The 17,610-nt window shown below is 36.0% G+C and overlaps 1 long non-coding RNA gene across 1 annotated transcript; it reads right to left on the bottom strand.

Annotated features, from left to right (window-relative positions):
- Positions 1-742: 742 nt before the first annotated feature.
- LOC149411677 (uncharacterized) lies at positions 743-14,049 on the bottom strand. The gene is made up of 4 exons (XR_016304801.1): positions 13,642-14,049; positions 12,712-12,756; positions 12,218-12,271; positions 743-2,941 (listed from the first exon to the last, which is right to left on the bottom strand). It is a non-coding gene; the product is annotated as an uncharacterized LOC149411677 (long non-coding RNA).
- Positions 14,050-17,610: the final 3,561 nt, after the last annotated feature.

The raw sequence follows: 17,610 nt of genomic DNA on the forward strand, positions 1-17,610 counted from the left end.
TTATGCCTGAACATCCACAAAAAAAAATAAAAGGCACTTTTTAGCCATGTTTTTTTCTTGCATAAATCAAAACAGGCGGATGGTGTTAAGCGGGAATTTAAACCTTATCGCCATCTACGTAAGGGATGTTATTGATAGCGGCTCGATTTAAAATATTACATGACATAGTGCATCGCCTTAAAATTCAAACTTTCGATTATATATACTTGAAAACGAAAGCTCAAATCAAAATGTTATAACTCAAAATCGACACCAAATGTGATGTAGTTTTACCGATTTCCCATTTGTAACAGTAGTTTCCGTCACCATATATGTTTTCTGGTAAAATAGACGAGATCTGAATAGCCAACCATCCCCTTCCTCGTCTCCTTCACCGTGAAGACCTTTACCTCTTCTAGACCCTTTTGTAATATTAAAGCCACAATTCTGGTGAACCAACCGTGCTACTTATCATTCTGCCATATTCACTGGATTGTATTTTTCATCAATACTGTGTCATTTCATATACATTTAATGAGGATTATTTATATTATTGGACCCATTGATGTATTATACTTTAGTAAGTGATTGGACTTGATTATTTTAAGCTTATCTTAAACATATTTTTGGTGGATAATTTGGAATTATATTTTATTTAATTATTTTTGCGTCTCAAAGGGTTATTTTTTATCAGTAAAGAAAAACAACATATTGCAAAAACTTTTTTTAATTTAAAAAATATATTAATTTATAGTGTAACATGCATAAATGTAAAGATAACATAAAAATAATATTCGATCCGAGTTCAAGCAAAACAGCCAAAATGGGATATTTTATTTTCAGTATTTGTTTGCTGGAATAAAGGTTGCAACCTAGTTAAAGGTGATTAAATATATGTTTCAGAAATTTCATAACACCATTTATCTTGTCATACTATGCTGTGATAGAACGTATGTACTGCCGTATGGTATCTTGAATAAGTCGTAATAACGACTTCTTTTGAAGTTTTCAGGCACTTATAAGCCACATCATTCCGAAGAGGAATCAATTCAGAGTCAACTATCAATAGAATTATGAATTATATAGTTAAGTATTGCAAGATTTGCAGAATATCTGGTTTCTAGGCTTAATCAATGGGTTGCCTCAAGAAGGACCATATGGTGAATGGACCTCAGATAAAGTTCCATACGTCAGCATTTAGACATACCGGAAGATTTTTTTCTGGATAGCATCTTTAAGAACTCGAACAGAACCTTTACAGGACTTGAACATTAACATTGAAATTTTTCGAATTTTCAAAATTTTGTGAAACAACTTTTTCTAACCGAATCTTTTAAAATCCAGACAAGAAACATATTCCTTACCAATAATTTAACATATTCCCTACCAATAATATAACATATTCCCTACCAATAATTTATCATATTCCCTACCAACAATTTATCATATTCCTTAACAATAATTTAACATATTACCTACCAATATTTTAACATATTCCCTACCAATAATTTATCATATTCCCTACCCATAATTTATCATATTTCCTACCAATAATTTATCATATTCTCTACCAAATATTTATCATATTCCTTACCAATAATTTAACATATTTCCTACCAATAATTTCACATATCCCCTACCAATAATTTAACATTCTTTTCTTCTTGAAATTTTCTTCGTGGAATTTTTTTTTCTCAGATTTGATCTTTAAAGGACAAATCTTCAAGAAAATAATATAACTGGTATTTATAAAATATGTAAATTTATTAGAATTTAAAAATATCTAACTAGGAAGGGATTAACAGAAAGTAACTAATAAAGTAAACTAATAACTAATAAAGACACTTCTCATTCTTAGGTCCAAAACTTCATGCCTGATGCTTGGAAAAAGGAAAACACAGCTATTCTTCATAAATTGACCACTAATTGGTTTCATCAATTACGTAGAAAGGAGAGTGAACTTTTACTAGACAAAAAATGAAATCAAACACAAACCAAAAACAACAACAAAAACTCCAACAAAAAATAAACCATGTAAAAGATACCTTTATGTTCTAATCTTTATCATTATGTGTATATGTAACTACCTAGTACTTTTAAATTAGAATGCTACCCAAGCAGCAGTTAATCTTATGTTTAATTGGATATTTTATTTTATTCTATTTCTTCTCTTTGTTATTCATATTTATACAAAATATGTTAGTAGGGTTAGGCACCAGTTAAAAGTACATATACCTATTATTTCATCATTATTTTAATACTATACTTATCAAAATGTTAATTCTCATCCTAATTTGACTGTCCTAAAACGGGAATCCTCCTAGTTGGGCAGTCAAAACATTTCTTAAATAATGTATATAAATGTAAAATCTTTTACTAAATAAAAAAAAGTATTAAAATTAATTAGAAAAGTTTTTTCTCTCAAGTGAGATGTCCAGGGCCAAATAATATTATATACAGGGGTCCGGGGGTAAAGTGCGCTACTTTCGGGAGGTGATGATGGTAGAAGTAATTTTCTTTTTTTTCGAAATTCCAAATTTTATTTAAAAAATATTTTTCCGTAGAAGAATATTTATTTTCCCATGCAAACAATTTCCCTTTCTTGCCTAATAACTACAATAACATGTAGGAATTACAATTGTTTTAATTATCCTTGCTAGTGCAAGAATCATGTAGAATCGTCCCCCGAAGTTAGCGCACTTTACCCTCGGACATCCTGTGTAATGTTGCTAAGAATTAATGTTGAATGTGTTGCTTGGCCACATGTGATGCCCACAACCACAGATATAAAGTGACTGCCTTGAGTGCGTTGCTCCTCTCAAGTGATATTCAGGGCCATATAATATGTGGAATGTTGCTACGTTGAATATTTTGCCGGCGTCAAGTGATGTCCAGGATTTCAGATAGAAAGTGACTGCCTTGAGTGCGTTGCTCCTGTCAAGTGATGTGCAGAGAAGAAGACCTGTTCACGAAACAAATGTATTAGAAGGACAATGACCAGCAATCAGAAGGCTGGGGGTTCATTTCCCATCGGCAGCATTTATTCTTTCTCGGAAGATTTTTTCAATATGTATGGGTATTCTAGTTGAATAATTACTGCTCATAATAATCTATTGAAGTATTCTGTATTTGAAATAAATAAATATCTCATCTTTGAAACAAGAAGAGAATCCCTACCCCAATACTAATGATAAACCTACTTGATTCTGTGCAAGGCAGGATGGTCCGTCTAATTGTCAATCCATTTTTAACAGACCGATTGTCATCTCTAATGCACAGACACAATGTGAGCATAATAAGTCTGTTCTACCGATATTTTAATGGAGGGTGCTCTAATGAGCAAGCAGCATTGATTTCCGATGCACGTGCGTGAAACTCGACGTACACGAGCCGAACACCTGTTTACTGTTGATGTTGGCTTCATAAGAACGGGTCGCATCTCCGACTCGTTTTTGTGTAAGACGAGCCACCGGCATCTGTTTTTACTCCTTCATATAATCCTTCCCATAAGCTTAACCCGCCTCACAACGCTGCCCAACCGGGTGGCGCCATAGCTCCCCTGCCTTTACACTGTACAGACAGGGGCGCTCTTGTGAGGTATCACATAAAAAAATACGTTGTGCAATTTAACTCTGCAAGAATTATTTATTTATTTATTTAAACGCTATTCTTTAAATTAGGACTTGAGAACAAAAGGGTAGATTCCTCTTTAAAATAAAACACTTTGAAGTTGAAATTACACGGATTTTATTGTTGTTTTTTCCAAAGTTTATATTGCTACCGACACTCTGTGGAGATCACTCCACCAATGTCACTTTGGGTTCCTTTAGCTAGAAACTATCGAAGAGAAGTGAGTTCCCTAATAATAATTGGAACTTTAATAACCTAGTTTTCGCTGCCTTTAAAGAAGGTGCAAACTAGCGACATCTATATTCTAAATCAGTTACTCTTTTTAATAATAATTGGTTTGAAACTCGGAGCAATTTCCAACAGTCATAAAATGGCTTTTACAATAGAGTGATTAGATTACAGAATAAGTAATGTGTATACAAAAATATTATTGCAAGTCATACAGTTGTTAATAGAAGTGCAGTTAAACAATACATAATTAAAAGAAATATCTACTAGTGTAATAATAATTGAATGAATACTAGGTTTGTATAAGACCTGACATAAATCGAGGTATGAGGTGTTTATGATAATGAATAGTAACTAACTAACTAACTAACCATCACGCCGTTTCCCCGCAGGGGTAGGCAGAGAGGACGGACCGCCAAACAACTCGGTCTTGGCACACACTCCTTGCCTCATTCACATTCATACATCGTCTCATACATACTCTTCTATTATTCTGACTCTTGACATGGCCCGACTCGAGTATCTGATTCACTTGATCGTGCCATGTCTTCCTCGGGCGTCCCCGACTTCTGCTACCATTCACATTTGCATCATATATCCTCCTTACACTCCTATCTTCGCTCATTCGCTCTACATGCCCAAACCATCTAAGCGTCCCTTTCTTAATCTTACTCATTATGCTTACATCAGCCTTGCACTCTTTGCGGATCTCCACATTCCTCACACGATCAAACATGGTTTTACCACACATACGCCTCAGGGATCTCATTTCAACAGCATTTAATCTACTTTCATCCTTTCTTTGCCAGTTCCATGCCTCACTTCCATACATCAAGGTAGGTACCAGCACTCCGTTGTGGACTGCTAACTTCGCTTCTTTGGACAATTTTTTGTTAGCGCCTACGGCGTTTAGTCCTCCATTAACGGAATTACCTGCATTTACCCTTCTTTCGATATCTCTGTCAGCCTTCCCATCTCTCGTAAACATACTTCCTAAATACACAAACTCATCCACCTGCTCCAAGTATTCCCCATTCACAATTATATTGCACACTGTTTTCGTACTCTCTCTTTCAAACACCATTACTTTAGACTTACTTACATTCATCATTAACTCATTCTTCATGCATACTTCGTTCATCCTAGACACGAGAGACTGTAGATCATCTATACTATTAGCAATCAGCACCGCATCATCAGCATACAACAGGCAACATACTTTCAAATTATTCAAATTCGCGCCCAATCCCACCTCTTTCAATTCTTGCATACAATTATCCATGTATAGATTGAATAACCACGGTGACATTACGCAGCCTTGTTTAACACCTTTTGTGATATCAAACCACCCCGTAAAACCACCGTTTACCCTAACACATGCAACGCTTCCCTCATACAGAGACGCAATTGCCTGAATCAGATTCGTATTCACTCCATACTTGGACAACACCTTCCATAGCTTTTTCCTGTCGACTCGGTCGTATGCTTTTTGTAAATCTACAAAGGCACAGAAAAGTTTCTGGTTTTTTGCCAGAAACTTCTCAGTGAGCATACGCAATGAGAATATCTGGTCCATGCACCCCCTTCCACTCATGAAAGCACCTTGCACATCCCATATTTTATCCTTTGTTTCCTTTCTTACTCTTTCAATCAAAATTCTACCATACAGCTTGCCAACTGAACTAAGCAGGCTAATAGCCCTATGATTCCCACATTCCATACGTGACCCTTTACCTTTGTATAATGGCATGATCACAGCCCTTCTCCAATCTAAAGGCGTGTAACCTTCCTTTAAACATTGGTTAAAAAGATTGCACAACCATGTGAGAATTACACGGCTACCTCCTTTAAAATATTCAGCAGCAATATTGTCAAACCCAACAGCCTTACCATTCTTCATACATTTAATCGAGCTTTCTATCTCATCCATGCTAATTTCGGTAACATTCACTCCATCGTCATTCATATCTGATTCGCCACTGGAATCACTGTCATTCACTTCGCTTTCGAAGACTTCCTCGAAATAATTCATCCATCTCTCTTTTATTTTTTCCTCATTCGTCAACATTTTTCCATCTTTTGATTTTATCACTTTCATGCTTCCGTTTTCTGGGCCACTCCGGGACCTTTTGACTTCTTTCCAAAACAACTTAATGTTTTCTTGGAAATGGTTTGTCATTTTCATTCCTTCTTCCTCTTCCAGGCGTTTCTTTCGTTCTTTCACTCCAACTCTTACTTTTTTCTTACATTCCTTATATACTTCTTTCGCTCGATACTTCTCTTCGCTGGAAGCACTGCCAGCCGCAATCAGACACAACCATGCTTTCTTCTTTTCTGAGACCAGTGCTTTAATCTCATCATCCCACCATGCATCACCTTTCTTCCTACCTTGCGTACTTATTCCACAAACCTCCCTAGCAGATTCACAAAGACACACTTTTATGTGGTTCCATGTTTCGTCTATGCTTAGACCATCCATTTCCTTCGCATTCAATCTTATCTCTGCACAATTCACATACTTACTTCTCACATTATCGTTTTGCAGTTTTTCTATTTTGACTCTTGTCGGAGCTGGTACCGTTTTCACTTTAGAGCGCCAACCGCGAAAGAGGTTTACTCTCGACACTACAAGAAAGTGGTCAGTTTCGACCTCAGCCCCTCTGAAAACTCTTGTGTCCTCGGTAACAGCTCTCAACCTAGAGTCAATTACTACAAAATCAATAATTGACCTCTCATTTCCTCTTTCCCACGTATATTGGTGGATACCTTTATGATCGAAGAAAGTATTCGACACAAACAGGTTCCACTCTAAACATACTTCAAGCATTCTGTTCCCGTTGTCATTCGTTCTTTTATCCCCAAACATACCTAAGACCGAATCAAATCCGTCACGTCTAATTCCCACCCACCCATTCAAATCGCCTGCCATTATAATCCTTTCGTTCATATTTTTTAGTCTCATTACAACATTCACACCAGTCCAAAAATCATCTTTCACTTCATCGCTTTCAGAATTAACAGGGGCGTAGCAAATAACAAGAAACACCCTTGTCAAACCGATTTTAAATCTGATCCACATTATTCTCGGACTTACACATTCATACTGCAACATACATTCAATCATTCTGGGAGACAGTAGCGCTGCAACACCTTGACAAGCCCTCTCCGTATCTGGTCTCCCAGACCAAATGACGAGCCTATCATTATGCTGCATTGTACCGCTACCTTTTTTCATACTCTCTGTTATACAAAGTACGTCCAAACATTTGCTCACCATAGTATCACACAGTTCGTTCATCTTTCTTTCCATTCCTCCTCTAATGTTCCATGTACCAATTCGACATTGATCACGTTCCGTCCTCCTCTTTGCGCCACCGAAGGGTTGGCGATGTGATGGATAGCGAACCTCATCGACATCTTTGTCGGCCATTCCCTTCCAAGTACTACTTAAACATCTTAATTATACAACTTATCATATCGTTACACACATAAAACAAATAATACATATTTATACGCTTAATATAACATTTAACTTAACAAATAAACTACCACTAAAAATAGTTATTTTATCACTATATAATTGTTTTAAAACACTCCATGTAGACAGCAAACCAAAGAGCGCGGGTTCATTCCGATTTCATCCTTCATTTCCGATGTCATTATTCCACGCGCGGAAGGGCACGAGCGGTGGGGAGCGGAGGTTGCGGCAGGGGTTGCATGAGTCGCCAAATGACTCTTTTCTTGTGCGGGTTCAGGGTAGATTCCGAGAAACGATGAATAAGCACTGTATGCGTCGGACAGCGGGGTTTGCAGTATTGGTGCGGGTGGACGAGGGGCAAGGGGCAGGGGCCGAAGGGATGATCACATCTGGTGAATGTTCAAAGCACTGATCTCGTATTATAGGCACAGGAATTCACACATCTTAGGATTAACAATATTATTTGTCATCTTTTCTTAAAGTCGTTATACGTCCACACTGGTCACAGTAAAATTAGTTTTTAGTACACTTAAGCAACTTAAATACAGTAAGGAACATTTATTGACACTTTTAAGGGCGGAATATGTGAAATTTCCCTTGTAATTGTCGAAGAAAGACGAGACCGACCAAAACGCGTCAGGCTGCTCCGAGAGCCCGACCGACGATAATGAATAGTAATTAATATAAAGTAAATTCTATTAAAGCCTAGAATGTTATAATAACAGAGAATATTTTATTTGAACAGAATATTAATATGTATAAAAAAAGTGACTTTTTAACATGTATAATCTAGCAAAATATTATAATAGAGTAATTAGTAGTGAGTTTATTGTTGCCTTCAACATTAATTCTACTTGTAATAGCTGGGCAAGTATCGCAATTTGGCTTTGGTAAAACAGGGCTGTCAACGATTTTATGATACTTTTGGATAAGAAATAATATTTTTTAATAAAACTGTTTTAATTATAAATAAATAACGCAACCTTTCTTGGGAATTATGATGTCCATAGATAGTGTATCCATTTATGTAAAACAAAATCCATGAAGGTATATTTACAGAAATTATTATTGTATTGTTTGCATATTACACTGTGAAAAAATATTTTAAAGACAAACTTATAAAAAATAAAAATGTTTCCAATTGAATTAATCTTAAGAATAATTAATAATAATAATAATTAATAATTAATAATTAATAATAGGCCCTGTTAGAAGTTCTACCGAGCCGAACCCTCTGATATGAAAATATCTGGAGACGGTGAATTATTTTCCCATTTGATCTCTGGTGATTTGACGTGTTGTTCTTGTATTGTTTTGTATTTATTTTGCTTATATAATGCACTTACATAATGTTGATTGACTAGATGATCATTTGTGGAAAAGTGAGTGGAAGGGTTAAGTTTTTCCTTTGGGGAAGATTTAACCCGGACAACTAAATCGGAAGATTAAAAAAAAAAAAAAAATAATAATAATAATTAATCTTAATATTCAAAAATCTGTTAGTAAAAAAATAAGAAAATACACAGATTTAGGAAATGAAATAAAAAGAATTTGGCATTCTCAGACTATAAAAATATTACCATTCGTTATTTCGGCTACTGGCATTATACCTAGCTCTCTAATTAAAAATTTAGGCGTATTAGATCTATCAAAAAAATTATATATAAAGATGCAAAAGTCGGTCATTTTGAATACATGTAGGATAACAAAAGATTTTTTAAATATTTATGTTGAGGGATCAGTAGGATTTATAGGCCCTGTTAGAAGTTCTACCGAGCCGAACCCTCTGATATGAAAATATCTGGAGACGGTGAATTATTTTCCCATTTGATCTCTGGTGATTTGACGTGTTGTTCTTGTATTGTTTTGTATTTATTTTGCTTATATAATGCACTTACATAATGTTGATTGACTAGATGATCATTTGTGGAAAAGTGAGTGGAAGGGTTAAGTTTTTCCTTTGGGGAAGACTTAACCCGGACAACTAAATCGGAAGTTAAAAAAAAAACTCACTTCAAATAAGTTTAAAATCATTTTATTTTTAATTACTTACTTATTGTAATAAAACAATGTACACTCCTCTTCCAGCCACAAGCTAATGCTTCTATGGAAGAGGAGTCTTGAAATATTTGATCATATATTGTAACAATTATTAATTGGCGATTACAACATGCCTAACATCAGCTGGAACACCGCATATCATCCCCGTGGTACTGACATCTGCTCCACCACCCTCCTTAACTGTCTATCTTATTCGGATTTAAAACAATACAACCACATTCCAAACAGGTACGGTAGAACACTCGACCTAGTGCTCTGTAACACCACAGTCTGCGTCACTCCTGCCGACTCTCCTCTGGTTCCGGAGGACGCACATCATACATCCTTAATAGTTGAACTCAATATTTACGCCCCCATAACCACTTCCTCACCCCAGACGATCAAGTTATTCAATAAAGTCAACTATGACCTAGTCAATGACGCTCTGGCAAAAACTGACTGGTCTTCTGTTTTAAACGCACAGGACGTTAACACGGCGGTTAACAGCTTTTACCTAATCATCGACGCCTTAATAGATGACTTTGTTCCAAAGAAAGTTGTGAAACCAACCAATTTCCCAACGTGGTACTCATCGGCTCTTATTAACATTACAAAAGAAAAGCTGAAATTCTTTCGAGCCTGGAAACGCCACAAGAACCCACTAGATTACCAAACCTTTTCACTGCTCCGAAAAAGACAAAAGAAAATTGCTACTCTCACATACCACAATTATATTTCACATTTAGAACATTCTATACAAAATAATACAAAAAAAATATGGAGCTTTGTCAAAACGCAAAGAAAATCTCCCTACATGCCGGAACACCTAACATACGGCTCGAAAATCGCACACAACAGTAAGGAGATCACTGACCTGTTTGCTGACTATTTCTCTACCGTCTTCACTGATCATACCCCAAATTTAGCACCTGATGTCAAGGAACCTGATCCGTTAAATAATATAGCCATAAACTCAATTAAAATCAATGAAGACATCACCTACAAATATCTTTCATCCATTGACATTAACAAAGGACCTGGTTTAGATAGTTTGCCTGGTATCTTCATACGTAATTGTAGTAAATATATCACTATTCCGGTCAGCGCAATTTTCAAAAAATCATTAAGTGATGGAACGTTTCCTCATAAGTGGAAATCTGCCGTAATAACTCCCATTTATAAAAAAGGCGATAAACATGACGTTACAAACTATAGACCTATCTCTCAACTTCCTATCTTAAGTAAAATTCTTGAAAAAAACGTTTACGACCAACTTTACCCGACTATCGCTACAGCAATTACACCCAACCAACACGGATTCATGAAAAACCGGTCTACTACATCTAACCTGGTCCTATTTGTCAACTATTTGCACAGCAATATGGACGAAAGGGTACAGGTCGATGCTATGTACACCGATTTTTCAAAGGCCTTCGACCGCGTTATTCACTCAATTCTTTTAAATAAACTTACTCGTCTTGGAATACACGGTGACTTATTTAGATGGATTAAGTCATACATTAGTAATCGTAGTCAAATTATCTCAATAAATGGTGTCTTATCCAAAATAATCAACGCAACCTCGGGCGTTCCTCAGGGTTCTCACCTTGGTCCGCTTTTCTTTAACATATACTTAAACGACATAGGCTCATGTTTCCAACACTCAAAATTTTTAATGTTTGCAGATGATATGAAAATTTATAAAACGGTCATCTCTCTATCGGACTGTAGAGAGCTACAAAGTGACTTAGACAGGCTCTGCAACTATTGCACTGTTAATTATTTGGACCTCAATGTTTCGAAATGCCACACCATGTCCTTCACCAGAAACAAGCATATAATTAACTTTCCCTATTCACTCCGCGATGAACCCGTGATCTCAAAAAGCGAATGTAAAGACCTTGGAGTCTACGTAGACAGTAAACTTATATTTAATACGCACATTTCTTCAATCACTACCAGATCTTACAAAATGTTAGGTTTCGTACTGCGTCTGAGTAAATTATTTAAAAATCCTCGTACGCTAGTAATGCTTTATTCCTCACTAGTCAGAAGTACACTGGAATATGCATCGCCTGTCTGGAATCCCAAATACACTTACTATGTCAATAATATAGAGCGCATACAAAATAAATTCATTAAGTACCTAGGTTATAAATACAACAATAATTATATCTGCACTCTCCAATCCCTGAAATCCAGGCGAACGGTAGCTGACATGACATTTCTCCATAAAATAATACACAACGAAATAGACTGCTCAGAACTTCTATCCCAAATAAATTTTAACACCCCATTTAAAAGAACTCGACACACCAACCTTTTTTACACAACTAGTAATAATACAAACGCTGCAGCCAATTCCCCTATTTCTCGTATCCTTCAAACATTCAACTCAATTCAAACAAGCACAAACACCGATATATTTTTTGATTCTCTCCCTCTATATAAGAAAAACTTTTTTAGCACACTGAATTCGCCCACATAACACATACAACCACACACAGACACACATGCACACGTACACACACACAAACACTCACACACACCTCTCTCCTTCCCCAGCACACTAATTTAACTTAACTTAAAAATGTAACTTAACCGTAAAATGTATAATATACCTCATATGCATATATGTCAGCAACATGTCATTGGTACCAATTATTGTACTAACTTTTATAATTTTGTAACTATTGTCATCTATGTAATTATGTACTGTTTGTTTCTGCAATAAACAAAATAAAAAAATAAAAAATAAAATAAACAAAACTGTACTTATATAATAAATAAAAAAAATAAAAATTTAATTACTTTACAGAAATGAAGGATTTCACGCATATTTGAAACAAAATGTTGTAATACCTTCTATGGAAGCGTTGCTTCCCCAAGTAATGTCCAGAGATGGAATGTGGTTGCCTTAAGGTTAAACGCAACGCTCGTTGTATTCTACGTGTTCACAGATGGCGTTAATTAATTAATTTTGTTTAAATACGCTTTTGCAAGGTATTGCTTTACAATATTAAGACAAATCATTTGTTTGCGCCCGTATATACGCAATGTGAATATGAATCAATAGTTTTGTTCGTTTAAAGACTTAATTCTTTCGAGAAAGGCACACAAATACAATATTTTACCGATGATTCAATCCAATATTGTATTTGTATGCCTTTCTCGATAGAATTGAGTTTTTATATGGACAAAACTATTTATTCATATTCATATTGCGTATATACGGGCGCAAACAAATGATTTGTCTTAATACTGTAAAGCAATACCTTGCAAAAGCGTATTTAAACAAAATTAATTAATTAACGCCATCTGTGAACACGTAGAATACAACGAGCGTTGCGTTTAACCTTAAAAGTGTAGGTCCCCTCAAATGAAGTCCAATTACGGAGAATCTATGTGTGAAGCAAATATTTTTGTAATTAAGTACATATTAAATAAATAGAATGATTGGCTCAGATCCGTAAAAATTCACAGGATAGTCGGAATTCTTGACAAATCAGGCTCAATTTAGATAATAATACTTAAAATATTATATCACAGGTGGGTACTTGAATTTTTCACTTTTTCAATTTTGAAAATGACATTTAAATTTAAAGCAAATCCGAGTTCTTTGAACCAGAGTAACACAAACAGACTGATATGGTCAGATTTAGTAGTTCTGATGATTTAAGATTCCCTGTGAAATATTTATAATTATGTCAGAAAAAAACACCATTTAATATATTTACAATTACTTTATATTTTCCATTCTACTAAATTTTAATAATTTGTAAAGGAGATCCCAGTGAGGATATCATTATTTCTATTTGTTAAAAAAAGAAGATAGTAAAACACTTATTAGTATTATTTAAAAAAATGGCCAAATTTTTTGATTCATTGATTTTTGGGGGCTTTTTTCGCCTTCTTGATTCAACGTTTTTTTTTCAAAAGAAAGACAAACATTCCCGGGTTACGAATAACCTGACAATATTTGAAAATGTCTTACTACCACCACAGTAAGCGGAAAATGTTGCTTGTGTTGTGATGGAGGACTTAGCCAGCCGAGGAATTGAACACACTACGCCTGGGTGGAACCCAAACGCAATGTCAACTCAGCCACCGACCGGTCCGACAGTTCCCGACAGCTTTTCCGTTGTAGCAAAGCCGCCCAACAATTAACTGCAGTATTTAGAAAACGTGTCAACAATATAAATCCACGTAGGGATTATAAATAACTGTGTCACCTGTTTTATAAAAACAAAGTATGCGCGTTTAAAAAAACATATTATGAAACTTGCCTTTGGAGAGTAGATTCTCTCGAGTGATGTTCGGGACTTGGATAGGGAAAGATTAAATGTGGCTGCCTTGAGAGCGCTGCATCCATCAAATGCTGTCCAGGGTCTCAGATAGAATTAGGCTGCACTAAGAATGTTCCTCCAATCAAGTGCTATCCAGGGCTGCTTGAGATAGAATGTGGCTATCTTGAGAATACTGCTTCTGTCGAGTGCTGTCCAGGGTCTTGAGACATAACGTGGCTGCCTTGAGAATGTTGCTCCCATCAAGTGCTGTCCACTGTCCAGGGCCTGAGATATAACGTGGCTGCCTTAAGAATGTTGCTCTCATTAAGTGCTGTCCAGGGTTTGAGATAGAATGTATCTAGAGGGCCTGAGATAGAATGTGATTGCGTTTAGTTTGTTGATCCCTTCTCTGAAGTCTAGAGGTATAGTGTCTGAAACAAAAATAGCAATGCCAGTTTTTAAAATGTGTTGAAATCTGTCGTGGGGATACTAAGCTTCGCAAAGGGTGATTAGAATTGTCTAGATCAGAAACCTTTATTTAAGCTTTACTATCACTCATTATCTGCTACTTTAAATTGGATTATTAATCTAATTTTGTCGTTTTCTGTCATCTCTGTAGAAATGATTACTTACATGTATATTTTCTTTTAAAGATGAATCAAAGAGTTATGTGTCCCTAAACGTATATAAATCAAACTAATAAATTCAATACATCTTATTATGCAGGTGTGATAAATGCTTGTAAGTTCAAAATGTTGTAATTGAAGTAAGTAATTTAAGAAGGCATTACAAAACAGGCAACTTTACCTGTATAAAGTCAGGCACGAGGTTCCTGGAGCACGTCTTCAGTTGGGAGTTGTTCAGTCTGTTCAGTCAGCAGGTGCCATGCTGCATCAGCCTTGTCTCTTGCTTGGATTGCGTATTGCATAGACTGCCCAGGGTAGCAACAGATTGCAGGGTAACAACGGATTGACTGGTTTAAGTGAATGTTTCGTGGAGCCATTCACGTTCAGTGTGTTTACTTAAATAGGACCACCTTTTGTAGTCATTTGAAGTAAAAATAGCTCACTTATAGAATAGATTGTCTTTACTAACTAAATTATAAAGCTCGTATATGAGATATAAGAGAACAGTGCACTAAAGGAGTATTGTCACTGAATTGCACTGTACCATCACTGTACAAATGTATTATGTCACTGGGTTATTATATTATTTGGATTTAACAATTATAGTTCTGTTACAATGTTCAGAGCACATATAGTTTTTGGGTTATTTTTGTCCTTCACAGTTTGGAATATTAAAAAGGGCTGATGGTACTAACTTTAAAGACTGTAGATGCAATATGGTGGTAGAGTCCTATAGGAAACGAGACTCAGTTCGTTGGGTTTTCTTCCAGATAGTTTCGTAGAAAATCAACAACCTTTTGGTGTTTATTTTCTTCTGCCAAAGAGAGAGCCGTTGATAGAGAGTCTGCAGGTAACGGGTCTTCAATCGAGGAGTTGATATCACGACGACTTAACAACAGATTTCTGCAAACCTCTAGATGTCCGTTACCTGCAGCTGAGGTTAATGCATTTGAACCATCAGTACTCCTTATGCCGATTTTCGCTCCGTACCGTAACAGTGAGAGTACTGTGTTGCAATGTCCTCGGTCTGCAGCTAAATGCAAGGCGGTATAACTATTATTGTCGATAGCATTTAAGGAAGATGGCGTGTTATATTTACCAGGATGTTGAAATGTAATTACTTCTTCACCGGTATAAATATCAATTTTGGAAAGAGGTTTAAAAATTTTTTTGAAAATCGAATAATTTATACTGTCGTAGGTTTTTTTCGATTGATTTAGTAAAAAATCCACTAAACATACATGTCCTTTCTCTGATGCACGATGCAAGGGAGACTGTTCATATTTATCATACGACACACAAACTCCTTGCTTAGCAAATAATTTAAACAAAGTATGATCTTTTTTATTTGCTGCGAGATTTATTGCAGTATTTCCGCGATTATCAATGGCACTAAGTAAGTAAGCTCGCTCAGTATTATTTTGCATGCCATTGAAGATCTTTTCCACATTTACGTATTCATTATTTCTCACTGCTGACATAAAATTAGTGATTTCTTTAGTTCTAATCTTTTCAGTTCTTATTAAGGCCTCTTTTATTGACGATATTTGATCATGTGAATCATAATAACGTTTAAACAAGTCGTCATCATTATCACCTCTCATATCTAAGAAGGTTGCAAGCATAAGTTTAAGTATCGATTCATCCGAGCAATCCTTCATATTATTCGTAATTAGCTCTACTATTTTGAGATTTCCTTTCTCTAATGCTATGTTTAGTGCAGTCCTCCCAGTATTGTCTCTCGCTGTTATAAAGTAGACGTAGGCTTCCTCAGATGTCCTGGTTCCTGGGCCACTAAGAAGCAGTGCAACGGTGTGCACATTCTGTTCATCAGCTGCTATATGCAATGGAGTTTTGTTATTATCATGAAATAACAGATGATGTCGCTGTTCAAACCAGTGCTGATACATTTGGGGTATATTTTTCAGAGCATCACCCGCTATCGGTAATATTTCAAGCTGATTCTCTATAAACTTTCGGATTATTTTATAGTCTGACCCGAGCAAGAATTTACCAAATTCATCTTTAAAAAGTTTAATATTTTTATGTATTTCTTGTCTTAGTTCTTGAACGACGAAATCAGCACAAAAATATTTTTGGAACGAGCTGTGAACGAAAGTAACGGTTTGGTTGGTATTAGACCGGAGCAATCCTAGTCCACTTATATATTCACTTGATATTTCTGTGCTGTCGAAATATTCCACAGCAAACTCTGGATCAATGGCTTTGATAGCCAGAACACGATGCTTTTTTAATATGTTCGTAAACGTATAATTTTTGGCGGTCGTCGAAAGGGTCTGTTGCTTAAAATATAATGTTTTCCTGGCTTCGATAAGCTGGTAATACAATTTAAACACATTGATGATTTTGATTGTGTTCTGCGTACTAGACACCGCATATTGCACGGCCAGCTCGAGGAACTCTTCGGCTAACGTACGGATCTGAAGTGGAATGCACGTGAAGCTTGCCACATCTTCACCCAGCACTTCCTTTAACTCTTTCTGCAATTTTCTGGCAAACAGGCATAATCTATTTTTCTCCGGCTCTCCGTGCTCTGGACATTTCAAGGCAAGGTGTGGAAGCCAGGAATTTACCATGTAAATCTCTTGTTCATTTACTGTAATTTCAACAAATTTTGCAGAAAATTCTGAAAAGTCGTTCTCAAACCTTTCTTGGGGGTGGTTTCGAGTGGTTACTATGATTTTGCACGTTGTGTCATTTTTTAAAAATTGCAGAAGCTCTATTATTTTCTTCTCGTTTTTTTCATCAATTATCTTCTCAAACGCATCCATTAAAATGCACACCTGCCACGAAATATCCGATTCGAGGCAGTACTGTAAAAGAGTGCGTAGCAAATTCGTGCATCGTGCATCGGGTTTACCAGTCGGTAAACCCGATGCACGAATCAAAAATCCGGTAACCGATTTCAGTTTAAGACTTGAGGGTAGGTTTTCGATAGCCGAAGTCAAGTTTTTATTTATTTTTATCCTTAGTACCCAAGAACCTCGGATGAGATCCGACGTCCGTGTCAGGCTGGTGGTCTTTCCCGTATAGGGTTCATCAGCAATGATGTCCATGTTCTTCTTCGTTTTTCTCATGGCTTCCTCCTCGATAGAGTCGCTGCAGTCAATGCTGATGAATGGGCGCACCCCAACTAGAGAGCCGCGGGAGTATTTCCAGACCAGATGGGCCCTGCCCTCGATCTCCAGCTTTTCAAAATAATGTTTGTTGAGTAATTTTTCTTCCATAACATTCGATGAATTCATTTCTTCAGAACGATTTAGAATTTTGAAGCAATCTTTTGAGAGGAATAATTCCTTTTCTTCTGTGGATATTTGAAAAG

Source organism: Hesperophylax consimilis, chromosome 25, assembly GCF_061612785.1.
Source record: "Hesperophylax consimilis isolate HC1 chromosome 25, BYU_Hcon_1.0, whole genome shotgun sequence".
In the NCBI taxonomy this organism is placed as follows: domain Eukaryota; kingdom Metazoa; phylum Arthropoda; class Insecta; order Trichoptera; family Limnephilidae; genus Hesperophylax; species Hesperophylax consimilis.